General features: G+C 46.7%; 1 long non-coding RNA gene across 2 annotated transcripts in view; it reads right to left on the bottom strand.

The window, feature by feature from the left end:
* The window catches only part of LOC108282211, a 130788-nt gene that overhangs the window by 31026 nt on the left and 72802 nt on the right, over positions 1 to 26960 (bottom strand). For both annotated transcript variants that reach the window (XR_005195376.1, XR_005195377.1), the window contains 3 exons: positions 6174 to 6229; positions 5377 to 5539; positions 4639 to 4768 (listed from right to left, as the gene is read on the bottom strand). This is a non-coding gene — a long non-coding RNA (uncharacterized LOC108282211). The remainder of the gene's footprint in view (positions 1 to 4638; positions 4769 to 5376; positions 5540 to 6173; positions 6230 to 26960) is intronic.

Genomic DNA, 26960 nt, shown 5'->3' on the forward strand with positions numbered 1-26960 from the left:
AGAATGCTAGAATCTGGGCTGGCCATGTGATTTGCCTTGGCCAATAGAATGCTAGAATCTGGGCTGGACATGTGATTTGCCTTAGCCAACAGAATGCTAGAATCTGGGCTGGACATGCGATTTGCCTTGGCCAACAGAATGCTAGAATCTGGGCTGGCTGTGTGATCTGCCTTGGCCAATAGAATGCTAGAATCTGGGCTGGCCATGTGATTTGCCTTAGCCAACAGAATGCTAGAGTCTGGGCTGGACATGCGATTTGCCTTGGCCAACAGAATGTTGCAGAAGTGACGTCAGGCCAGTTCTGCAGCTGGGTCTTAGTGAGCTTTCACTTTCTCTTGCAGAACCCTGCAAGGTCCCATGCAAAGAAGCCCAGGCTAGCCTGCTGGGGGACACAAGACCAGGGTCTAGTCACCTCCATCACCCCTGCCAACAGCTAGTCAACCACAGCACTTGCAAGTGAGGCTATCCTGGAGCAGCCAGCTCTACCCAACCCACCAGCTTGCATGAGAAGGCCCAGTTGGGATTACACAAGCCTCGCTCAAATCAGTAAAACCACCCGGCTGACCTCTGAGCCAAAGAAAAAAACAATTATTGTTATATGCTCTTGAGCTTACATTGCTGTTTGTTATGCAGCATTTACTGTGCTGATACATAACTGATGCATCCACTGAAGAGATTTTTCTCCCACGCATGGCACTGGGCATCACAGATCGCCAATTCAGGTCCCTCGTGGAAACTGTCACCCAACCAAAGGACTCAGAATAGCAGGATCTCTGAGACAGGTCAAAGCACAAATCCTAAGGTTGTCTCTGATGGAGCACGTGGGAAGTGACCCCCCAGCTGACCACGTGACCTGCCATCACAAGTGAGGCAGAAGAACCATGCCACAGGCACTTCCAGAAAATCTCACAGTCTGGCAAAGACCTTGCCCAGAATGCTGAATTCCATCTGGGGAATAAAGCCAGACACATCACTCTTTTGGACAAGCAATTTTTTTTTTTGCATAATTGACAATTCTTGGCATATTCTCCCCTTCTCTATGCACAGCCTTCCTTTTATGTCACTCATGTATGTACCAGACACTCTGAGGTGACTTCCCTGAAAAGTGAACGTCAAAGAGACCTCTGGCTCCCTACCCTTAAATATTCTACTTGTTATAAATTCCCCGAGGAGTCTTCTTAGCTCCAAATATCAAGGGAATTGGAAGGGGGAGTAAGGAGGAAGAAAACACGTTCTCAGAGCAGTTCTTTGTACTTGAGATTCTTTGGTTTGTATTAAAATATTCTCATCTTCCCATAATTTATGGGCACTCCTGGAACTAAGAGGGTTCGTTTTGTCCCTGATCCTCCATTCTAGAAATAAAACTAACTGTTAGTGTCAGAGTGAGTATCTCTGGGAGGGAGGGGGAATGGGACGGAAACTTTCAGAGCATCCAATTTGAGTGTTCAGGGAAAGACTCTGCAGACTCATTTCCTGGCCTCACTTGCCAGGGACTGAGACCCAGCACCAGGCACCTCCCCATCCATGATCTCATTTGATTTTCAGAACAGTCCTGCCAGGGTAATATTCTAGTCATCATCATGTTCCTTTCTGAGAAGAGGAAAGTGAGCGTCCTAGGGATAAGATGCCTTCTTCAGAAAGCAGAGCTGGCTGAACATGGGTCTAGAATTTAAATCCAGGTGCAGATGACACTACAATGCTCTTACCAGCCAAGCATCCAGAGAAGGCGTGATCAGGGAAGGCTACCTAGAAGAGGCAGGACTTAACCTGAGTCTCAGAGCTCAAGAGTCCCAGCTAGCTGTACTTTCTAGGGTAAGAGGTACAGTCTATCTTATCCACTCAGTTCTCTATAAGACCCTGAAGGGTACAAAATCCCTGCTGCATGGGTCCTTTTAAAAATGCATGGATCCCATTTTTTCTTACATAAAAATCTCTGCTGCATTCTCCTGTGCCAGTTGAGTAAAATTTACTGTCTAGGGGGTGCCATTCAAGGATCTGGTTAATCTGCCTCATTCTACCTTTTTAGCTTTCCATCCCACGACGACCCCTACCCGCCCACTCATACACACACAGATTTACCTTTTCAGATATCCCACGTTAGTTAAATAACACTTCACCTCTAATACATCATTTCTCTCCTACATCATTCATGCTATTCCCACTGCCTACAATGCCCATCTCTGCCTAATAAACTCCTACTCAACCCTCAGAGCCCAAGTCAAATGGCCCTTCAGCTGGGATGCTTCCTCGTCACCCCTTCATTGACATAGTTTGTTGTACACATATCCAGTCAACTAGCACAGCTCCAATTGACCCATGGCACCATGTTTGTCATGGAGACGGTGAACCTTGAAGATGGGAGCCCAAGTTTTATTTATCTTTGAATCTTAGCATAGGGCCTGGTCTTTGGCCCAGAGATCAGTCATTATAAATGCTTGCTGGATGATTAAATGAATGAGTGAATGAATGGATACATTTATTGCAGACTTTCCGAAGATGTCCATTGGATGAACCTAAGCCTCTGTGATATCTCAGTGCTCAATAGGCACCTTAGATGGAGGGCACAGAAACTCACACTTCTCACTTGACACCGCTTGTTTTCAGGGGGAGGATTACAAACAGACAAACTGAAACAAGGCCCGGCAGGTGGTCCAACCCCTCAATGGCCCCACTGAAGAAACTAGACCTGTGGCATCTCTGAGCAGCTCTCTGCGTCTGCCTCTTTCTCTCACTTGTTCCAAGCCCCAGATAAATCTTTTTTTGGCAGGTGGCCCATCTCAACTAATATGAGGAGGAATTGTGGGTTGTCAGACACAGGGCCCAGCTGAGGAGCTGAGGCTGGTGAGAGTCAGAGCATGTTTGACCAATGGCAGTCTGGGTCAGGCAAGATGCACGCATCTTTCTTCCGAGATGTCCAGGGCTGGGGAGTCTTGTGGAAATAAGATGCTTGTGCCTGGGAGGCCTCAGTTCAGTCCCAATTTTGTCAGTCCTTCCTTGGGGAGCACAGCTAAGCCTCCTGACCTCTCTGGGCCTCGGCTTTTCCACCCACAAAATGGGGTGAAGGAGGAACAAGATGCTGCGTGGTAGCCTCTATCTCATAACGAGGGGAGTCTAGAGACCGTTGTCAGACGCAAGGAAACTGTGGCCCAGAGAGGTGAGGTGACTTGCTCAAGGCCGCACAGCCCAGAAGTGCAAAGGCAGAGATCTGTTCCAGGTCCTGCAATTCCAGGGCACACCAATTCCCAAGCTGCATCCCAGCTGGAGGAACATGGCACAGACCTACGAATCTCGGCATTTACAACGCCACTGGCCCCTGGGGACCACAGCCACCTCGGGAAGCCACAGCAGGCCCATTCGTTTTTGTTTTTTTTTTTTTGGCATATTTAATGTATGTATTTGTATGTGTGTTTTTTCATTTCTTTAAAAACTTTTCAGTTTTATGTATTTTTAAAATCACTTCATTGAGACATGACTGACCCATAAAAACTTGCATCTATGTAATTTTACAACTAGATTCGTTTGGGAATAAGAATACACGGGTGAAGCCGTCACCACCATCCAGGCCTTACGTATGCTCATCATCTCCCGAAATTCCCTCCTGTGTCATTTACATTAGCAAGAGCAGTTAACTTACGATCTACCCTCTGAGCAAATTTTAAGTATACAATACAATTTGTTCGCTATAGCCACTCTGCTGTAGTATCTAGCTAGTTCCTGGCTGTAGGCACTCTGCTGTATAATAGGTCTCCAGATAAGAGATTAATAACCAGAATAAATAAGAAATTCATACAACTCAGTAGCAAAAAGGGACAAATAACCCAATTATAAAATAGGCAAAAAACCTGAAACAGACCTTTCTTCTGAGACAACATACAAATGGCCATCTACTTTCTTTGAGACGGAATTTCACTCTTGTTCACCAGGTTGGAGTGCAATGGTGCTATCTCAGCTGACTGCAGCCTCCGCCTCCCGTGTTCAAGAGATCCTCCCGTCTCAGCCTCCTGAGCATCTGGGATTACAGACACCTGCCACCATACCCGCCTAATTTTTTTTTTTTCATATTTTTAGTAGAGACAGCGTTTTGCCATGTTGGCCAGACTGGTCTCAAACTCCTGACCTCAGGTGATCCGCCTGCCTCGACCTCCCAAAGTGTTGGGATTATAGGCATGAGCCACTGCGCCAGGCTTGGCCATCTACTTTCAACAGGAAGACTCCAGGCAGCCTCTTCCTGTGGCTTTGAGCTCAGGGGAGTAAATAGAAAGAGCCCGGATTAGGGATGGAAGTTAACCACTGACCAGGCTTAGCGGTTAAGAATTGCAACGTGGCATCAGGGGCCCCGGAGGTGATACACTGGCTCTGACATGTTACACACAATATGATTCGAGGCAGTATTTCCCGTCTCTGAGCCTCGGTTGTCTCAACTGCAAAATAGGGGGGTGGTAATATTTCCTTCCAAGGGCTGGTGTGATCCTTAATGAGACAGGTCCTGGACCACAGCCCAGAGGTGATTCTGACACGTAAGAAGCAATGTGCTACTACAATATTACATCTTAGCTAGTGATACAGCTATAAGGTATCATAAAGAAGAAAAGGAGAAAGGAAGGAAGAGAGAATGTGAGAAACGCTCTTTTGCTTTACCTTCTGAGCACGTCCTCATTTATAGAGCTGCACTGTCCGATACAGTAGCTGCAAGCTACGATAGCTACTGAGCGCCCGAAAGGTAGCTCATCGGAATGGGGCTGTGCTGTAAGGTCAAGTGTAAACTATCCTTAGAATGAAAAAAAAGTAAAACATCTCATTCATCATCGTTCCTGTTGATTACATATTGAAATGATAATTTTGATGTATTGGTTACATTAAATACATTATCAAAATTCATGTCACCTATTACTTGTCAAGCTTTCTTAATGAAGCTGCTAGAATTTTTTTTTAATTTTATATATAGAGAGAGTACGAGTGTCGATTTCTTATGTACGTATATTGCATAGTGGTGATGTCTGGGCTTTTAGTGTACCCGTCACCCAAATGGTGAACATTAAATAGAAAATTTAATTAACAAAAGAATTAACAACAAAAATAGAAAAGTTTAAATTACGGATGTGGCTTTCATTACATTTGTATGGGACAGCATTGCTCTAGAAAACTAAAAAAATATGTGTCTACATTTTGGAGCTTGGATTCTGAGTTCAGCCACTTTTTGGCTGTGTGAACTAAGAAGAGATTCTTGCCCTCTCTGAGCCTTAGTGTTCCCTATCTGTAAAGCGGAGATCATTCCTTGAGAAGACGTAATGAGAGCCAGATCACAACGTTTGCATCATATAGATCATACAGTACATATCTGATATACACGAGCCTCTGTTTTTCATGGCCAGTTACCTGCTGCATCCTGGGACAACTCCTGCGCCAGCTGAAGGCTCAGAAGGGATTGCCTGGCTGAGGTGTTCAAGCTCCTCTACCTGGGATCTCCACGGGACACAAGTCTCAGGCAGGACCTCACACAGATCCCTAGAACTGTGGCTGCAGCCTCTCAGACTGGTTCCTGGAGGCACTCTCAGACGGTCAATTGCAAAATACAAATCAAGCTTCTTCTCAACCCTATGTGTGCGCCCTGACTGGACCCCCAGCTTTTGACGACTCCCTGTGTCTCCCGCCCAGTGTTCACACCTTTATCATAAAGCTACAGAAATAAGAGGGCAGCAGGAGAGGAGTGAGAGAAAACCCTAGGCCTGCCCTTCCCTCCCTGGTTTCCACTCCTGTCTTTCTGCAGGAGGGCTCAGAACAGGTAAGGACACCCTGCTGGGAGAAGTTTCCCTTCCCCTTCCTAGCCTGGTTTTCAAGGCTGCCCTCTCTGGCCGGCGAGAAGCCAGGCATTTAATTGAATAGAACCATACAAGGTGGCTGCTATCTTTGCAATCCTGAGAGCTGAGGACACCTGCTGTCCATCCTGCCAGGGAGATGAGGCCACTGAATGTTCCCAGGCAGGACGGAGGTCTGCGACTGTCTAGTGGACAGATTTTCCTACACTTTCAAATAGGAGGCAGAAGGGTAGGGAAACTGTGACAGAGCCCCAATTACTCCCTATCTCTAGGTTCCCACTGAAAACATCTCCACCTCCTTCCTCCTAACCTAGATCAAGTTGTACGGTCCTGGTTCCAGCCCTTCACCCAACTCACTGTGTGCCCTGTGTCATCCTGAGAGAGCTGTTTTTCCAGTTCTTCTCTCTGGGATTCTGTAATGTTTAAAAAACACTTCATGGTACTTGAGACAGAATGAGGAGTTTGAGTGAGGCACGCACTAACGTTTACCCGCTGTTAATTTTGTGTAGGTGGCTATATACACCTCCCCAAGCCTCAGTGTTCCCATCTAAGAGGTGGGTATGTTAACAGTATCTTCCTTACAAAGTGATTTAAATGTAAGTGTTTTTCTGTTTGTTTGTTGTTGTTGTTTTGGTGTGGAGGGGGACGGAGTCTCGCTCTGTTGCCCAGGCTGGAGTGCAATGGCACGATTTCAGCTCACTGCAACCTCTGCTTCCTGGTTTCAAGTGAGTCTCCTACCTCAGCCTCCTGTGTAGCTGGGATTACAGGCATGCACCACCACACCTGGCTAATTTTTTTGTATTTTTTAGTGACGACACAGCAGTCACTATGTAGACCAGGCTGGTCTCAAACTCCTGACCTTAGGTGACCCGCCCACCTCAGCCTCCCAAAGTGCTGGGATTACAGGCATGAGCCACCACGCCTGGCCAAATGATATTTTTTACTAAAGTGCTAAGCGCAATGTCTGACACTCATCAAATGTTCATTAAATGGTTATTGTCAGTGGTATGCTAGTAAAACGGCTCTCAGGAGTGGGAAGGAGTGCTGATTTGTAGCACTTGCCAATTTCTGTGGTGTAAGTACTTTCACTCTAACTTATTTCAAGCCAATAGCATAACTTGCTTCCAAAACTTCTGAATATTTAACAACGGCCCAGTAGTCAGCTCCGGCAATGCAAGGCCAGTTATTATTGTTGCGAATATTGATGCTACTAACCAAGCATCTTCCTGTGTTTGTTACTTTTTGTTTTTCCCTTACGTGGCAAAATTACATCTGAGTTCACTTCAACATTAGATTTTGCAAATTGAAACTAGTTTGAAAGCCATCAAAGCAAATGATCGGGTAAGATCTCTTCCAGGTCGGCTGGGTACAGTGGCTTATGCCTGTAATCCCAGCACTTTGGGAGGCCACAGTGGGCGGATCATGAGGTCAAGAGATTGAGCATCCTGACCAACATGCTGAAACCCCGTCTCTACTAAAGAGTAAACACAAAAATTAGCTGGGCGTGGTGGCGTGTGCCTGTAGTCCCAGCAGCTACTCAGGAAGCTGAGGCAGGAGAATTGCTTGAACCCGGGATGAGGAGGTGGCGGTGAGCCGAGATCTTGCCACTGCACTCCAGCCTGGCGCCTGGCAACACAGCAAGACTCTGTCTCAAAAAAAAAAAAAAAAAGATCTCTTCCAGGTCTAAAGAACATCCCAGCAGTTGTATACTCAAGTGCTCCCCTCTTAGAGACAATGCCCTAGACTCCCTGCCAGGCACAGAACCCTGCCCCATGCCCTTCTCCCTCATAGCCCTACACTGGACAAGTCAGAAAATCCACCCCAAAAGAGGGGCACTAAAGGATTAAGAAACAGAATTTTTCCCAGATGGATTCTAGCTGTGTGGGCTCAGACAAGTAGTCCAGCCTCTCTGAGCTTGTTTCCTCAACTGGCTCAGAGACCTGTTGTGAGGGGTTAATGAGAAAATTTATATAAAATGCCCATCACCAAGTAATGCCCAGTAAAAATATCTATTGTTTAAAATATTACTATTAATACAACCACCAAGTCTGGGGCCCTTGTTCCTCTGTGGAGGGTCTGTGGGGGCCCGCAGGCCTCCTATAGGTTCTGCAAATAGCAGCAGCACAGAGCTGGACCCAGGATCGGAGCCCCCCCCATCTGCCACTCCCCCCGCCCCCAGTTGTTTCACTTCCACCCTCATTGTTCCAGGACTAATTTATTTATTTCCTTCTGAATCCTCAAAGTCTATCAAGCTGTGGAGTGGTTGGATGGATTTTTTAATTAATTGAAGCAGAATCGATGAAAAAGTGATTGTTTTGGCTCTGGCTGGGTGGGGAGCTCAGAGTGGGAAATAAATGGATGGCTTCCTCGGGGGAGGGGCTGCCTTATCGAGCCGTGTACTGAGACCAGGAAGGCTTAGCGCACGCCCTGGGCAGCAGGATGGAGAAATGAAAAGCAACCAGCACACTCCCACTCCTCGCGGTCCAAGAGATCACAGTTCAGGCCACCCCACCCCTCTTAGCAGCTGCGTGGCGCTGGACCAGTCCACGTTGGTGCCTCTCTGAGTCTCTGTTGCCTTGGGGGATTGCTGTGAGGATTAAACTCTGATACATGCTACAAGATGAATGAATCTTGAAGACATCGTGCTAAGGGAAAGGTGCCAGACACCAAAGCACAAATACTGATGACTCCACCTATAAGGCAGTACCTAGGACAGGCAAATTCAGAAAGTGGAATAGAACAGCGATCCCTAACCGTTTTGGCACCTTTTTGTTTCACGGAAGACCATTTTCCACGTGGGCGGGGTGGGGGTGCAGAAAGCTTTCAGGATGAACCTGTTCCACCTCAGATCATCAGGCATTAGGTTCTCATAAAAAATATACAACCTAGTTCCCTCGCACGCACAATTCACAATAGGGCTGGTGCTCCTATGAGAGGCTAATGCCACCACTGATCAGAGAGCAGGCAGAGTTGAGGCAGTAACGCTCACTAACTGCCACTCATCTCCCGCTTGCAGCCCAGTTCCTAGCAGGCCACCAACCAGTGCCCGTCCTTGGCCTGGGGGTTGGGGACCTCTGGAATTGAGGGCACCAGAAGCTATGGACTTACCATTTTAAAAGGGACAGAGTTTCTGTTTGGGACAATTAAATATTCTGGAAATGGATAGTGGTGATGTTTGCATGACATTTTGCATGTCCCTAATGCCATCCAACTGTATGCCTAAAAATGGTCGAAATGATACATTTTATGTTGCGTATATTTTACCACAACAAAAAAATAAATAAATAAGGTATGCTATGCGCTTAGCACTGCCTGGCTCGTAGTAGGTGCTCACTAGATATACATAAATTATTATCATTATTGTTATTACTATTATTTTTTAAATTACTGGGGTGAAGTATCTCAGATGTGATAGACTACAAACTATGACCAAAAATTATTATCATCCTATATGCAATCCTCTTCGCAATGTGACTTTGTGACTCCTTTCATCAAAAGGTAGGTTCTCAGCACTTCCATTACTGGGTGTCTATCCAAAGGAAAATAGACCATCATACCAAAAAGACTTGTATGCTCATTGCTGTAATATTCATAATAGCAAAGGCATCAAATCAACCCACATGCCCATCGACAGTGGACTGGATAAAAAAACACGTAGCACATATACACCATGGAATACTACGCAGCCATAAAAAAATGAAATCATGTACTTTGCAGCAACACGATGCAGCTGGAGGCCATTATTCTAAGCTAAACATCGGGTACTCATGGGCTAAAGATGGCAACATTAGACATTAGGGACTACTAGGGGGAGGGAGAGAAGGGGAGGGGACAAGGGCAAAAGAACTACCTATTGGGCACTATGCTCACTCCCTGGGTACAATATACTCCTGTAACAAACTTGCACATGTGCTCCCTCTATCTAAAATAAAAGCTAAAAGACAGGACTGTGGGAAGACAGGAAACAGGTCTGAAGTTCATACTCTCAGGATACGCATGGGAAAACTGAGGGCCTCAGAGAGGAAATGTCAGAGACTGAGTTTAAGGCAGAGTTGGGGGCCCAGGTATCCCAAGTAAGAATCCATTCTTCTTCCTAATTTTTGGGATATTTTGCCTTTATTCACAAAAAGCAAAGTAGTAAAGTAGATGCCATGTTTTCCATGTTAATGAAGAGGAAGCTGAGCTCAGAGAAGGTGAACTGACTTCCCCAAGGTCACACAGCCAGGAAGAGGCAGAGCCCCTTGAATGTGGGCTTGGCCAGTGACTCGCTTTGGCCAGTGTTCCTGTTGGCTGCTGTTGGCTAAAAACAACACAAATGTATTCTTATTTCTGAAGCTCAGAAGTTCAAAATGAGTCAAGGACTAAAGTCAAGGTGTCAGCAGAGTTCTCCTCCTGGAGGTTCTAGGGTAAGGATCTGTTTCCTTGCCTTTTTCAGCTTGTGGGAGCTACCTGTATTCCTTGGCTTGTGGCCTCTTTTTCCATCTTCAAAGCCCATGGTTCTAGTCTCTGCTTCCATCATCACATCACCTTCTCTTCTGTAGTATGCCTCTGCCTGCTTCTTATACAGACACTTGTTATAATATCAACGGGCTCACCATAGTTCAGGATAGTCTCCCCATTTTAAGATTTTTAAACACATTTTCAAAGTGGCTTTTGCCACCAAAGGTAACACATTCACAGGTTCCAAAGATTAGGACATGGACACCTGCAGAGTGTAGGATGGGAGTGCATTATTCAGGCCATGACAATCAATGGATTTTAACCAATATGACGGAGGGAGAAACTCAAGAGGTCTTTGCCAAAGAACCTGCCTTCTTTTTCTGGGCTTGGAACCCTTCTACCACCAAGAATGCAAGCCCATGCTAGCCTACTGGATAATGAGAGACATGTAGCTCAGTCACCCCTGTAATCTCAGTCAACAGCCAGTCAACCCCAGTGGTGGAACCACACACTGACCAGCAACTGATGGGCCAACTCTTGTGTGAGACCAGCCAGGACCAGCAGAAGAACCTCCCAACTGAGCCCAGCTCAACTTGACAGACCACAGATTCCCAAGTAAAAGAAGTTGTTCTTGGTTTAAGCCATGGAGGAGTTTCGTGTGGTTTGTTACACAGCAAAAACTAACTGAATCACCAGAGGACCCCTGAGAAGCGGAGGGAAGGTAACATTTATTAAACACCAACTGTAATACGTGGCACATTTCTCATGTAATCTCACTGAACACTCACAAATTCCTCACAGGAAGGGATTAATTGCACCCATACTATGGGTGAGAAAAACTGAGGCTCAGAGAGGGTCTTAAGCAATTAGCTTAAGACCACCTGGCTAGGAGTTTGCAGAACCAGGTGCCTGACTCCAGGTCTGCCTGACTCCAGGTCTGCCTGACTCCAGAGCCATGAGCCTTCCAAGAGTCCCATCCTGCTCTATAATCATGCTAAGTCAGCATGGTCATCTTTGGGGCTGGCTTGCCCTTCCCTAGTCTCTTTTCCAACAAATTCCTAACACCTATCCTTGGGTCCACCCATCCCACCACTCAGCCATTCGGTGGTTATTTGGTGAGGCAAGAAAGCACAGCAGTTAAGCATTCAGACTCAGGAATCAGAGTCAGATTCCAGCTCTGCCTCTTCCTGGCTGTGTGACCTTGGGCAAGTCAATTCACCTCTGAGCTCAGCTTCCTCTTCATTAATATGGAAAACATGATATCTACTTTACTAAATACTTTGCTTTTTCTGAACAAAGGGAAAATATCACAAAAATTAGGAAGAATGGATTCTTACTTGGGATACCTGGGCCCCCAACTCTGCCCTCAAGTGAGTCTCACACTTCCTTTCCAAGGCCCTCCGTTTTCCCATCTGTATCCTGAGAATATGAATTTCAGACCTGTTTCCTGTCTTTCCACAGTTTAGTCACCTTAGGATCAAGATACAGGACCCGTTTCTGCCCCTTCGGCTTAAACTAACATCAGCATGGACCTGCCAATACATTCAATGCCAAACAGGTTTTGATCATCCAAGGAATGCTGCTATTTATGGGCAACGTCCACCCACCCCATGATAAATTTGCATTGGGGGCTGGATTCAAAAAGAGGAAAAAAAAAAAAAAAGAAAAGAAAGAGGGCTGTCTTTGAAGTGAATGACATGAATTATTTCGACCTAACTTACTAATTAAGACCTCATTAGCAGCCCAAATTTGTGATAGATCAGCAGAGGACTTGGCACAATGGTTTAATTTAATGATTTCTTGCATTACTTTGTTAATCATCTTTAGTCTGATTTAATTTATGCCAATGTGACTGTCCTAATTTCTAATTAAGGCATTGATGGCGGGGACAGCAGCCATAGCATAAGAATTTCAATCAAGGCTGATACAAAAGCAGATATGCGTTTTTAAGGCCTATAAGACGGCAATTTGCTAAGCCGTCTGCTTATTGTTTTATTCCACATCCCCCCCTCGCCAAAAGGTTGGGGAGGGTCTGGTCTTCGCCTGAGGCAGATGGTTTCCCGCTAATCACAGACCTTTACAATCATCGATTTTTTTTAAGGCTCTGAAAAAGACCTTAGAGATTAACCAGACCAGCCTCCTCGTTACACACAGAGGCAACAAGAGCCAGAGAGGGTAAGGGGCTCACCCAAGGTCACACAGAGAGTTAGCTGGGCTCCAGGGGGAGATCCCAGGCTCACACCCTCCTCCACAGTCACCCACTTGGGAGGCCCCTGACAACTCATGCTGGCTCTGTAGGAATTGCAATTGCCTGGGATTTGGGTAAGTGAATGGAAACTGGGTAATAATTCTGATAACTCCCAGTACTTGAGGTGAGCCAGGCACTGAGCCTGAAACTTGAATGCCTGTTTTATTCAAATTCGCAAACCAACACTACCTGTGGGTGTCATAACTTCGGCCCTCCCATTTTACAAATGATGCCGGTTCAGAGAGGGAGAATGCCTGCCCAGGTTCCCACAGCAAATAAATGGGTTTAAGCCCAGATCTGTCTGATTCCCAAGTTTATGTTCTTATCGCTTCTCTGGTAATCTCCCAGGCTGCCATTGGGTATCCATAGTATTTGTATTAATATTACAGCTAAGGAGTATTTAGGACTTAACCATGTGCCAGGTAAGTACCTCACATAAGACTCTCACTTCATGCTCAGTACATCCTGTGAAGACAGCATCATTATTACAGCCAACTATAGCCAACATCACCAACCCACAACTATAGGTGAAAAAGCCAAGGACCAGAGAAGTTGTAAGAACCATCCAAGGCTTCAGAGCAAGATGGCAGTGCTCAAACTCTGGACCATTTCCCCCTGCCTTTTCCTGACTGAAAACTCCTCCACCCCAACCAGATGCTCAGACCAAAGACTGGGAGCGTCCATGGCTGCTCTCTGTCTCCCAACATTCAGTGTATCAGCATGTCCTGTCAACTTGACCTCCACAACATCCTGAAGCATAGGCTTCTCTTCCTTTGCCTTGCTGCACGCTTAATGACTGCACCTGCCTCTTCCCTGTTTCTCCATGGCCAGCCCAGACCCTGTAATCCATTCTCCTCCCAGCACCCTAGTGAGGCAAAACAGAAATCAGACCATCTCCCTCTCCTGAGTTCAACTCTCCAGTGGCTTTCTATCTCACCTAAAATTAAACCCAAACTTCTTTCTTGGTCTGCAAAGCCCTTCATGATCTGTGCCCATCTCCCTCACCCATCGCACGCTTCCTGCCCCACTAGCTTTCACTCTTTTTTGTGAGCAAGCCAAACTTGCTTTATCCTGAGAGCCTTTGCATCTGATGCTCCCTCTGCCTAGAAGTCAGTGTCCGTAGCCCTCTTACGTGGCTGTCTCCTCATTACCATTCTTCCTGTCTTTTCCATCTAAAGGATCCCTGCCCATGGCATTCCTCACCCCAAAAGCTTGCTTGAGTCCCTTCCTAGCACAGATTCCTACTGGGAATGGTCTCATCAGTCTTTTGCCCATGGTCTCCACCACTAGCATGTCACCTCCATGACAGCAGCGTCCTTACCCGTCTGGTGCACCACAGTGTCCTCGAGGTGCAGCACCCGGCATGCAGCCTGCACCCATGCTGTGTACTCATCAGGTGAACAAATGAAAGAAGACACTCATGCACCTGGAATAGCTGTGACCTGAATCCAGATGCGGGAGATGTCCCAGAAGAAAAAATCTCCGGAAAGGACATCGCGAAAACCTTTGGTGCAGAGGACAGCCTCAGCCTCAAATGAGGAAAACTGAGAGCCAGGTTTCGGGGACTTCCCTGGCCCTGAAGACTGTCCAGGAAACCAAGCTTTGTATTTCCACTGTACCCTTGAGCTCAATCCCAGAGAATTAAAAAGTTTCCAAGAAAGTGCATCTGCTAATGTGCAACATTTATGTTCGTCAATATAGATTTATTTAATGCAATAAATGATATAATTGGACTTTTATTTCCACAATATATTTTTCCAAGATAACTAATATTTTGAGTATCCATGGCCCACTGATGTCTCCTGAATGAACATATTTCCTGTATTATTACTCTTGTATAAAACTGACATTTAAACAGTTTAATAAATGAGCAGTTGTTTGACTTGTATCAGTTTCAATACATTCTGGGATATTAATAAAATATATTTCATAAGCCAGCTCAATAGACCATGTCATAAAAATTCAATGATTTATTAGCGATACAGTTGCTATTAGTTGGGACAGATACTCAAAATGCCATTAGGGTTAAAATAATAATCAATCAAACTAATTAGACCCTATTTTTCATATGTAAATATAATTAAGCATACATTCCTCTAGAACTTTAAAGAGAATTATTGAAGCTCAACCTTGTATGAAGAGCCCCTCACTTGAATTAATGAAATGACAGTACCTCAAGTTGGATATGCAAACAAAATTGATGAATTGTTCTGGGCTTTGAAGATCGTAAGGAAATGGGCACGAGAGAAGGGCCTAAAAGATGACTACCCTATACACCTAAGTCTCTCCTTTCTATCATTGCTGATAAGGGGGGAGTTTTAAAGCCAAAAGTGGACAAGAGTGACTGACCCAATATTGCACTGTGGGGTCCGTAAGAGCATGGTTCTGAACTGATTCTTGTGTTAGGCTGTTCTTGCATTGCTATAAAGAAATGCCTGAGACTGGGTAATTTATAAAGAAAAGGAGCTTACTGGGCCCACCGTTCCACAGGCTGTACAGGAAACATGGTGCTGGCATCTGCTCAAATGAGGAAGCCTCAGGAAGCTTACAATCATGGCAGAAGGTGAAGGGCTAGCAAGCATGCCACACGGCCAGAGCAAGAGAGAGAATTGGGGGGAGATGCTACACACTTTTAAATGACCAGATCTTGTGAAAACTCACTCACTATCACAAAGACAGCATTGAGCCATGAGGAATCTGCCCCATGATCCCAACGCCTCCCACCAGTTCCCATCTCCGGCATTGGGGATTTACAATTCAACGTGAGATTTGAGCAGAGACAAGTATCCAAACTATACCAATCCTGATGTGTTCAATCTAGTTTCATCAACAAAGCAGACCTTGGGCAAGTTAAATTCTCTCTGTGCTACCAGTTTCTCCATCTGTAAAATGAGAGAGATGATGATAACAGCAGTATACACCTCTGAGGTTTGTGGGAAAGGCTGAAGAGGTACCTAGACCATAGCGAGCATACAATAAACATTAGCTGTTTTTAACCAGAAAGCAGTTTATTTGCCCCAAAACTTTCTTTGTGGGACTGCTCAGCCACTGGCTGGCTGAGTGAGTCTGGCAAAACCTAACCCTCTCTCTCTGCATGTCAGTTTCCATATCTGAACAGTTGGGGACTTAGACTAGATGATTTGGAAAATCAGAACTCACAGTTGAGAAGGCTGAAGAATGACTGCCACTTTCTTTAAGTCTCTGGGTCTAATTTACAAAAAATATTTGGGCCCAAGGAATGGGGCCAAAGGGGCAGAGGACACCATAACCAAGTCAGAGCAAGAAGTCAGAGTATAAGGGGCTGATCTGCAAAGAGCCAGTACTGGAGACCAGGAGAAGAACCCAGACTGTTTCTAATGTTGTCAAATGCTGGTTGTATTAGTTAAAGCAGGAGTCCATAAATGCTTTCTGTGAAGAACCAGATCATAAATATTTTAGGCTTTGCACATCATACAGTCTCTGTTGCAACTACTCAACTCTCCTGTTACAACATGAAAACAGTCATAGGCTGTCCCAATACAACTTAATTTGTAGACACAAGCAGCAGGAGAGTTTGAGCCTGTGAGTTAAGGTTATATCAGCTGATGTAACAAACAACCCTCAAAATATCAATGACTCAACTATGGTAGATGTCTATTTCTAGCTCATGCAAAGTCCAATGCAGATATTTCCCATCAGGCAACTCTCTAGGGTGACTGTCCTTCAAGAGATAGTAGAGACCCAGGTTCCCACAACATTGTGGCTCCTCCATTCTCAGCTTGGAGTATCCAAGCTCACCTGGCTGATCTGAACTAAGCCAGTGGAAGAAAGAGGCATGGAGATTCATCTATGGAAGGGTTTGTGGACCAGGACTGAGAGCAAAGCACATCAAATCCACCCATTTGACTAGAACTTGCTCTCTTCACCATTCCAACTGCAGACGCATCTGAGCTTTCACCATTGTGTTACATCCATGCTGACTTTTTGCTGAAGGCTACCATCCTGACAAATGACATATTCTTCTCTTGGAGCTATGTTCCCCCCAAAACACCTGGGATTACCTGCCCATCTTCTATGCTCCATGTATTCTTCCTGTATTTACCCAAAAGGGCCTCCTCATTTTATCTTTCTCTCCTCCTAGTGGGGCTCTCTGCTTCTTGACAAAGAGGCCAAGCCTATGTAGCTCATTACTATGTCTGTCCTCCTATTAGCCACATGGTGGATGCAAGATAAGATTTTAATTAATTAATTAATTGCTACATGAATAAATGAATGGAAGATAACTTGCAACAATCGGGCACATGTGAAATGGGGTTTAAAAAACAACTACAGAAGAGAAAATACTTAAAAAGGCAAAAAAACCCATGTGGTATGCCTACAGGTTCAAATGTCCGGGAGGGGGTCCAGAGCTAAACGTAGCCACAAGCTATAGCCATTTGTTCCTAGAGAATGGGGAAAAATGGGTTGTGTGTGCCCATGTATATGTGTGTGTGTGTGCGTGTGCATGCATGCACGTGTGTGTGTGTGTGTGTGTGTGTGTGTGTGTGTGTGTGTGTGTTGAGTTATGCTGTTCTTTTGTCTGAGATAATAGCTCCTGAGTTGCTCTCTAACTTGGTCTGGCTTTCCAGCCCTTTCTTTCCTCCTGGGGTCAGAACATGTGGGGGCTCTGGAGAGGAGAAAGATAATTATGCCCAATGGGTGGACAGCAAACTCAGCAATTTTCACAAAAAGCTGTGGGCCCTCTACGGGACATTAGAGGCCAGAGCCTGGCTGCAGCCACAAGATGTATTTCCAGCCTTAGGGAAGAAGAGGAATGAAGTCATTGGGGCTTCTACGGCAGTAAGCCTTTTTTAACAAATCATTTTAAAATTAAATTAAATGCTATTAAATTAGCAAAAGCACCAGGGGAGCCCAGGAGGAGAGTCACTCCGATAAACGGCCCAGGGTGGGCATCTTAAAATCACAGAGATGCCAAATGCTGGGGCTGGAAGCGGCCCTAGATGTCCTCTGGCTTTCTGGCTCTTAACCAAGCCATGGATCTGATTCCCCGGGGAATTTTCACAACCAGGTAATGTAGCCAGTGCAAACCAGGGCCCAGGTGTCCTCAGAGAACCTGGTTCTGCAGGTCTGGGGTGGGTCAGGCTTTGTGTCTTAGGAAACATCCTAAGAGGTGATGCTACACACGCATACACACACACATACACACATACACACACACACACACACACACACACACACACACGACTTATGAAGCACAGATGTCCCAGCGCCTTCATTTTGCAATTGACATGCAAGTGACTTGTCAGCATCTCCCAGCAAGTTACTAAGAGCCCAGGGGGAGATCAGTGATCTCTCACATCCCAAGGAAGGAGACTCCTGAGGATTCCAGATGCCAAACAGGATGTGTAAAGGAAGGAGAGAGGGTGGCGGGGGCAGGAGGGCCTTCCCCTGCTCTCTGTCCCTCAGTGGCTCATGCAGGGAGTGTTTCCTGTGCAGCCACTCTCGTCCAAGGCCCACACAGGGCACAGGGTACCCCAGCCCATAATTAATAAGATGATTTTAGCTACTGATAGATGCTGCAACGGAAACCAAATAGGAGGATGAGAGCATGATCCAAGAAAGGCCATGCTGGCTAGGCAGTCATGACGGCTGCTTTGAGGAGGTGACACCGCACCTGAGATGTGAACAATGAACCAGTCAATCCAAGCATGAGGAGCAAGGAGGATCATGGGAATGCCTAATTGGGGAAGGAGGACAGTAACACCAGGGTACAGTGTTTGGGGGATGCTTCCTGAGAAAGTGATCTCCAAGCTGAAAACAAAAGGAGGGGTCTGAGGTGGTCAGGTGAAGAAGCAGGAGGGGGAGAAGTTCCGTGAATTCATTAGATTTTTTGAGCAAATCCCTATGGAAGACCTACTGCGTGCCACGTGCCAGGCTGAGGGACAGAAATTCAGCCATGCAAGGCAGACAGCCCAGCTACTAGTGAGGAAGACTTTGCACAGCAAGTGGGGGAAAGCTGTCTCCAGCAACAGGCCTTTGGCCGACATTCAAGGCCAAATTGTTCTTTGTTGAGGAGAGTGCTGTCCCATGCATTGTGGGATATTGACCAGCATCTCTGGTCTCTACCAACTAGATCCCTAGTTGGTTTCGACAACCAAAATTATCTCCAGACACTGCTGAGTGTTCACTGAGGGCAGAAAGATTCCTGGTTGAGAAGCACTGTGCTGAAGTGTCATGCAAAAGAGAGAGAGCATGAGAGAGAAAATGAGTGTATACACTCTAAAGTGTTATTATATACTTTAATAAGTGTATATAACACAATAATATTAATGCATAACATAATAATATATGATATTACAATAAGAGGAGGTGAGAAATGCAGAGAGCTTTAGAAGACAGTAGAGACCCAAATTCCCACCACATTGTGGCTCCTCCATTCTCAGCTTGGAGCGTCCAAGCTCACCTGCCTGATCTGAACTAAATCAGTGGAAGGGAAGGAGCATGGAGATTCATCTATGGAAGGGACCTACTTAGGCTGGGTGCAGTGGCATACGCCTGTAATCCCAGCATTTTGGGAGGCCGAGGCGGGCGGATCATGAGGTCAGGAGTCCGAGACCTGCCTGGCCAACATGGTGAAACCCCGTCTCTACTAAAAATACAAAAAAAATTAGCCAGGCGTGCGTGGTACACACCTGTAATCCTAGCTCCTCAGGAGGCTAAGGAAGGAGAATTGCTTGAACCTGAGAGGCGGAGGTTGCAGTGAGCTGCGATCGCACTACTGCACTCCAGCCTGGGTGACAGAGTGAGACTCCATCTCAGAAAAAAAAAAAAAGAAGGGACTCCCAGCTCAGAGGTCTGAGTGGCATATTTCTGCAAACCCAGTAGAGAGTCTAAGCCTCCCATTTTATCAGAGTATAATCTGTTGATCTTTAACAGTAGAATGAAGAGGCTGGGCGGAGAAAGTTGGAGGGGAAGGTGATGTTATTTCTGCCTCTCCCAGCCCTGTCCCAACCTTGTCCCAGTCGGCTGGCCCACGGCACTCAGCAAAGGGTTAACAAGCAATGTTTATTTATGAACTTGGCCTATTACTGCAGCATAATTTGAATACAGTGCCTATGAGGTTTTTTATTGCCGGCTATAATTTCATTTTTAAAGCTCTCCCTATGCCATACTTTAAAAATGATATCTCAAACAAGATATAAATTCTGTTTTGCAGCTGTGTTAACTATATTTACCCATGGGACACACTATTTTGTCCTTGACACACATCCCTAGGGATTTTGCTGAGAATTGCTTTGGCAGCTTTCTCTGGCTCTCTCTCGACTCAGGGAGAGCTCTGCTGCTATTCCCTGGGACACCTCACAGAGCCCCGACTGCAGCCCAAGGGGGCCTGAGAGGAAGGGGACACTGACAAGCTTCCGGTCTAAGAGTGGCCTTGGACCCTCCGCCATGGGCTGTGTGGCTAGGACAGCACCCCTGGGCCACTTTGGACCTTCATCTTGTAAAAAATAAAAGGGTGTTGGACAGAACATTGTCACCGCTCCTCTGTAGAGTCTCTGCCTCCTCTCTGCATCCCTGAATCTGGGACAGAGTTGAGATAATGTCCCAGGCTGCAGGATGACAGCTCAGGAACTGAAGCCGGCTGGCTTCCATAATTTTTCCCTTCTCAAATTTTCCTCCAAGTGAAAAAAATATGGTAGGGCCTGACTGACAATAACAATAGTTTACATTTACTGAGCACTTACTCTTTGCCAGACACTGTGCTAAAAACAGCTGCAGGCATATTTGACACTAACAGCAACCCTGAGTGGGTATGATTCTCCCCCATCTTGCAGATGAGAAAACTGAGGTTCAGGGAGTTGGAGGGGAAGATCCACCCAGTTTAGCTCCATGGGGGTCAGGAGAGGAGCTTATAAGAGATACCATTCTCAGCCCTGTGCCCCAAGGTGGCTCATATTACTTTGATACTTGATAAGCTCCTGTCCCCAGCAAGACCAGAAGCAACGAGACATGGAGGAAGCAGGTTTGAGTGGAAGAAGGAAAGGTGTGGGGGGCAGGCAGCCGGTTGGAGGCAGATGCCTCTGTGCAGAAAGGCATCAGTTAACCAGATGGGGAGTAGACAGGCCAAAAGGAGGAGGAAGGAAAAGCAGAGAGAGCCAAGTCCTTACACAACACACAACGACTTATCTCCATCTTGGTAACCCAGCATGGCAGAGCAGAGTTCGAAGGCTGGTTCTGTGCTGCAGAACCACTTCTGGCTCTGTGACCTGGGCAAGAGACCTCACTTCTTGGTGATTCCATTTCTCCGTCCTTAAAATGGGGACTGAACCACCTTAGTTTACAAACATAGGATCTATCATTCATGATAACTTAACTGAACATCTGTTATTGTCATGAACATGTAGTCTGGCTCCAGAAAGCGACAGAGAAAAAGAGAGACCAGGACAGCTCAGGCAAAGGGAACCTCAAATACAAAGGCATGCTGGCATGGAACTAGAGAGATCTGTACTCTAATTTTTTTAAAAACACTTTTTAAATTTTTATTTCCAAGAGAGAGACCAAGGTCTCACTATCTCGTCCAGGCTAGTCTGAAACTCCTGGGCTAAAGCCATTCTTCTGCCTCGGCCCTCCCAAAGTGTTGGGATGACAGGCATGAACCACCACTGCTGGCCCTGTGTTCCAACCTTGAGTTTGTCACTTATTTATTCCTTGTGAAATCTTAGACAATGTATTCAGCTCCTGAGCCTCAGCTTTCCCATCTATAAAATGGGCATACCAGCCTCAAAGATTGTTTTTGGATAAAAATAATTCATGCAAAGCACTTGGCATATAGTAGGTGTTTAACAAATGGTATCTGCTATTGTGGTTGAAGGTGGCTCAGGGTATCTGGTGGTTGAGACGAATGTGGTTTTTTAAGTGTTCAGATCTTAGCTCCATCATCAGTGGCTTCCTGTCTCAGAATCTGTTTCCTCATCAGGAACATGGGAATGATAATTTCTCCCCCACAGAAATGCTAGGGAGAAGGATAGATTCGGTTATTGTTCAGAGACTGTATAATCTTGCACACCTGAGCCAAGGCCAAAAGGAGAACATGTTAAGGTCAGTGCTAGTTCCAGAAGTGGGAGAGAGTTACACGGAGAGAGTCCGGGCATTTGAGTTGAGCCCCAGCTGCTTGAGCAAGTCCAGCTAAGACCAGCAGAGCCACCCGTCTTAGTCCAGTCTAGATGAACCCACCTTCAGCCACATCACAAATCTATGAGAATAAACAGTGGTTGTTTTAAGCCACCAGGTTTTGGGCCGGTTTGTTACACAGCATCATTGAGAACATAGCTAGCTGATACAGGGGTTCCATCCCACAAAGTATATGTCTATAGAAGCAGAGATACGGCTGCTACCTATTGAACACAACTACGTGCTATGCAATGTGTTAAGCCCCTTGTGTGTTTTACCTTTTTAGATATTGACAACAATCACATGAGTGAGACATATTGTTACCACCATTTCTAGGCAAGGGAATTGAAGTTCAGAGAGGTGTGGTCAATTGCCCAAGGGCACACAGCCAGGAATATGTCAAAGTTGAATAAGAAACTCAGGTCCCTCTGACTCCAGAGCCCCCACCTTGAACTTCTTGGCCCTGGGAGCCTCCAAGCTGTCAGGGGTTAAGACCAGCACACGGCACATCGGTTGTGCTACGTAAATAGATGCTTTCTCTGCCTCAGGAAGGCACCAGGGAAAGACCAGTTGGGTCTGATCCACCAGGACCGTGAATGCAAGCAGACATTTCCCTGCTCAGCGCCCTGCACCAACCCCACGACAGCTGCCATTCGGGCTGAATACCTCCCTTGCAGCCCTCTGGCACCAACCCTATAAATATTAAACCAATGGTAATTAGAGGAAATCAGTCAGTCTCCGCACTCCAGAGCTCTGCCATGTCTCCCCACCAGGCCCAGGCTGCCTTTGACGAAGGAGCTTTGTTTCTTTTAATTTGGGGACCTCATACAAGGCATGTGTCAGGCACCAGGACATCAAGCTCATCCCCACATGAGCCAAGGCCCCTGCCTGCAAAGTCCCACCCCCTTGGGGCCTTGCAGGCTTTGCCAAGAAGCAGTGGAGAGGCTCCGTGTGGAAGGCAGGGGCGGGGGAGCGGCAGGGCTCCTGTCAAGGCCCAAGACCCCCTGGGGGACCCAAATCTTTTTAGTGGATCGTGTGGCATCAGGCTCTGGTGTCACCGCTTTGTGGGGCTGATGACACATAATGCACGCTGACAATGTGTCACATCAGAAAACAGTCCCGAATGCGCTCAGGTGGGACGGCAAGCCCCAGGGACACTGGGGAAATCAAAGATTGGGAATCTTCAGCAAAGGGGGCTGTGAGAGAATGAAAAGGCCCCCAACCCACTCCCGGCTTTACCTGTTAGAGAAGTAAACAGCCATGTTTCCCACCAGTCCTTATGGAATCAGGATGAACGGGAGGGTGAGACAATGGCTGAGAGTCTCCCGACCCACACCCTTCTCGAAGAATCGTGGCTTCTGTGGCCGAGGGGCTCTCAGGTGCCACATATGGGCCTTCTGTCTCATATAACTAATCTTGCCCAATCCTAGCAATATGTTTGCTTGGAAGAAGTTACCATGAGCCCCTTATACAGATGGGGAGACTGAGGCAACTGGGGGTAGACAAGTGTAACAGCTGCAGGCACAGGCTCTGAAATCACAGGCAACTAGGACCTAATCCTGCCTCTTCCAATCTCTGGCTGTGTGACCTTGAGAAAGGTACTTGACCTCTCTGAGTCTCAGCCTCCTCATCTGTAAAATGGGTATAAAAATGGTACCATATCACACAGTACCTGATACACAGCAAAACTCAATACAGAATTGTTGCAATTGTTACTGCCAATGTCTACACAGCTCAGAAGGCTTAGAGGTAAAATTCAAATCCAAATCAGTTTCATATAAAAGCCCATGACCTTTTTTCTGCCTCCCCACTCCCACCCAGCACCCTATCTGCCACCCAGACACTTCCTGGTAGCTTTCCTCTCCCAATATGGCAATTCATCCACCAACTCATCAGCACCATGGGACGATCACAGCCTCCATATTATGGGCCAAGATGTTCTTTGCAAGGTTCCACTCAAGCATCAGAGAGAGAAGATGGAATCATCCCCATTTTGCAGCTGGGGAAATTGAGGCTCAGAGAGGCAAAGGCATTGTTTTAAAGCTACACAGAAAGTAATAGGTGAAGCCAAGGCTAGAACCCGGGTCACCCGACACCTAACTGCTGCCGTCCAATTTTTAGTAAAAATTCCTCAGCCTGTCTAGCCTCGCTGCAATCGCAGCTGTTACATTTGATCTCATAAATCTTCACGTTTCTCGTGGGGAAACTGAGGCTGGATCAGGAGACCCACCCTGCTGAGGAGCTCAGTGTAGGTCAGAAGCACCACAGAGAATAGAACCTGGAAACCCCATCCCTCGGGTCCCTCCCTCTCCTGCAAAATGTAGCCCCTGCTAGGGTGAGGTCTGGCCAAGTGCCTGTGTGGCCCCCACTAAAGCTGCCCCTCCAAAAATGGCGAAAGCCTGAAAACAAGATCCCTGTCTGCACCCAGCCGGTGGCCTGGAGGTCTGAACCCGCAGTGGCTCCGCTAACCCGCCTCTTCCCCACAACCTGCAGAGGAAGAAAACCAAACCTTGAACCCGACACCAGCCCATACGAGTGGCAGGTATTAATTGGTGCAATTAGGCAGCTCTTTCCCAAGGCCATAGAAGCGTCAGCATCAATAATTAGACTCAGATTGGAATTCCTTTGGCCCTGCATGTAAACAGGACACTCTCTGCAGTTGCGGTAAATGATTTGTTCAAAGGGAGGAAACATTTACGGTAATTTGAAAGGAGCAATTGACTGTATTATTAGTGGATGTGAGCGCCCAGATGACAACAGACTCTACGTTGTTCCATCTTCTGCCCAGGCCTGGGGGCAGAAACCTTTGGCAGCACGGTCCCCCAGTGGTTGGGGGGCCCCATTTGGAAGTCAGAAAGACCCAGATTGGGATTTGAGTCCCCCTTCCCTGACTGAGGTGCTGTGTGACCTTGGGCAAGTAACAGGACATCTCTGAGCCTCCCTTTCCTAATCTGGAAAGTAGGGATGATAACAGGGTACATCTCATGGGGTTGCTGTGAAGATTCGATGAACCAAGCACGCATAAAGAGCTTCATAAAATCAGCTGTTCCCACTGTAGTTATTAGTAATCACTTTGGAAACACTCCTGAGGTCCCAGGCAGGTCACAGTCGGCTACCTATTCACAAAGGGAATAAACAAAACAAACTATAACCCACACAACGGGTCATGCCTTTGACATTTATTGAGCACCAACTGTATACAAGATGGAGTCAGACAAGGACGCTGCTCACCGGGTGCTCCACGTGTGTGGTGAAGACACACTGGAACAGGTAACAGCCGGAACCTCACGTTGACACAACACTGCAGTTTACGAAGCACGCTTACCTTCGTCAGCCCCCAAGGCTCTCTCACTTAAAAGCTGGCGTTATTATGCCCATTTTATTGAGGAGAAATCTGCAGTTTTAAATCACCTGCCCAGAATCACATGGATAGGAAGTGGCAGAACCAGCATTTGAATTCAGACCTGTCTGCCCCGATGCCTGTTACAATCTCTGGCAAATTTCTTCCAGTGAAGGAGCGGGGTACAGAGGAGTTAGAGAATTCCGCTACCCTGGGAACCCCAGAATTAGTTGGCTGACTCCACCATGGAGGCCTCTCCAAATACCGAGATGTCCTCACTGTTCCTCTTCCCCCTCCTACCCAGGCCCTACCGCAGTGCTCTTGGTGATCTTCCCATCTCATCAGCACCCACTCTGCATGCTCTCATTTGGGGTCCCAGCCCTCCTGGGGCACCCCCATCAGTTCCTTGCAGGCAGCCCTCTCAGACAGAAGGTTGAAGCGGGGACGGCACTGAGCTTCCGTCCTGTCTCCACCTTGGATGAGCTGTCTGGCCTTGCCCAAGTTATCAGCGCCTCAGTCACCACATCTGCTAAGTGGGGACAGTGGTGGGGTTGTGGCCAACTTAAGTTGAGCTCATGAGGGCAAGAAGCTTGCTTCTCTTATCCATCGCTACACACCTGGCACATAACCCATACTCAAATACGGAAGGAAGGAAAGATGGAAAGAGGGAGGGAAGAAATCTTTCCCATCCTCAGAACCCAACTCCAAAGGGTCTTTCCAGAAGTAGGGTGGGCCGTAAAATATATATAATCTTTCCATGAGGTAGACGGCTTCCTTATCAATAGCACCAAGTCTCCAGTGAGATAGTTGCTTCTAATCCCAATGAACAGGTCACTCCTCCTCTCTGAGCCCCGTTTTCCTAATCCATGAGCGAGGAGGTGGGGTGGGATCATGGTACCTACCTCCTTTTGGTTGCTAAGGAATTTAGATGGTCTATATGATCAACTGCTCTTATATATCAGTTTAGATGATCTATAACAGCACTTAGCACAGTATCTGATCAAGAGTAGGCATGTGACCATCATCACCACGAACTTCATCGCTTCCTGAAACTCAGTATGGTTGTTTTATTGTTTTGCTTTGTAAGATTAAGTCCCACTCTGTCACCCAGGCTGGAGTGTGGTGCCACAATCTCAGTTCACTGCAAACTCTGCCTCCCGGGTTCAAGCGATTCTCCCACCTGAGCCTCCCGAGTAGCTGGGACTACAGGCATGCACCACCACACCCGGCTAATTTTGGTATTTTTAATAGAGATGGGGTTTTGCCATGTTGGCCAGGCTGGTCTGGAACTCCTGACGTCAAGTGATCCACCCATCCTGGCCTCCCAAAGTACTGGGATTACAGGGATGAGCCACTGTGCCTGGCCTCAGTAGTTTTTAAATCATGGGCTTTGGATCCCAGTCTGTTGCTTACTAGAGCTAGTATCCTTTATCTTGATGGGGCCTCAGTTGTCTTATCTGTAAAATGGGCATGGTAATAGTTTCTACCTCACAGGTGGGTGTGTAGACTGACTGAATTAATGCAGACACTCAGCACAGTGGCCTGGAACCCTTTATTTGCCCATAGGTGTCTCTGGATATGTCTTCCCACCCTTCCTCTCCTCAGCCAATTTGGCCAGCATATCTGTTTTATGACTCATAGATTCTCAGACCCCCAAGTTCTCGACACTGGTATGTCCTCAGTAAATGGGAGTTTGGATGAGCAGAAAGACACTCTAAAATCACAGCCTGGGAATACCCTAACTAGATGACCTTCAACAGGTGACTGCCTCTCTGACCCTCAGTCTCTCCATCTGTAAAATGGAGCTAATAGTAACCCCTTCTTTTCAGGGTAGATGAAAAGATTACCGAGGTAATGTATGTGCCTGGTTCCCAGTAAACACCAATAATAAACAGCAGCTACAAGTGTTACTTGTTCCTCTTCTGCCTTCACTCACCTCCTCTATCCTCTTCCCCATCTTCCTTTA

The sequence above is a fragment of the Cebus imitator genome, unplaced genomic scaffold (genome assembly GCF_001604975.1).
Source record: "Cebus imitator isolate Cc_AM_T3 unplaced genomic scaffold, Cebus_imitator-1.0 Scaffold237, whole genome shotgun sequence".
Classification (NCBI taxonomy): Eukaryota; Metazoa; Chordata; class Mammalia; order Primates; family Cebidae; genus Cebus; species Cebus imitator.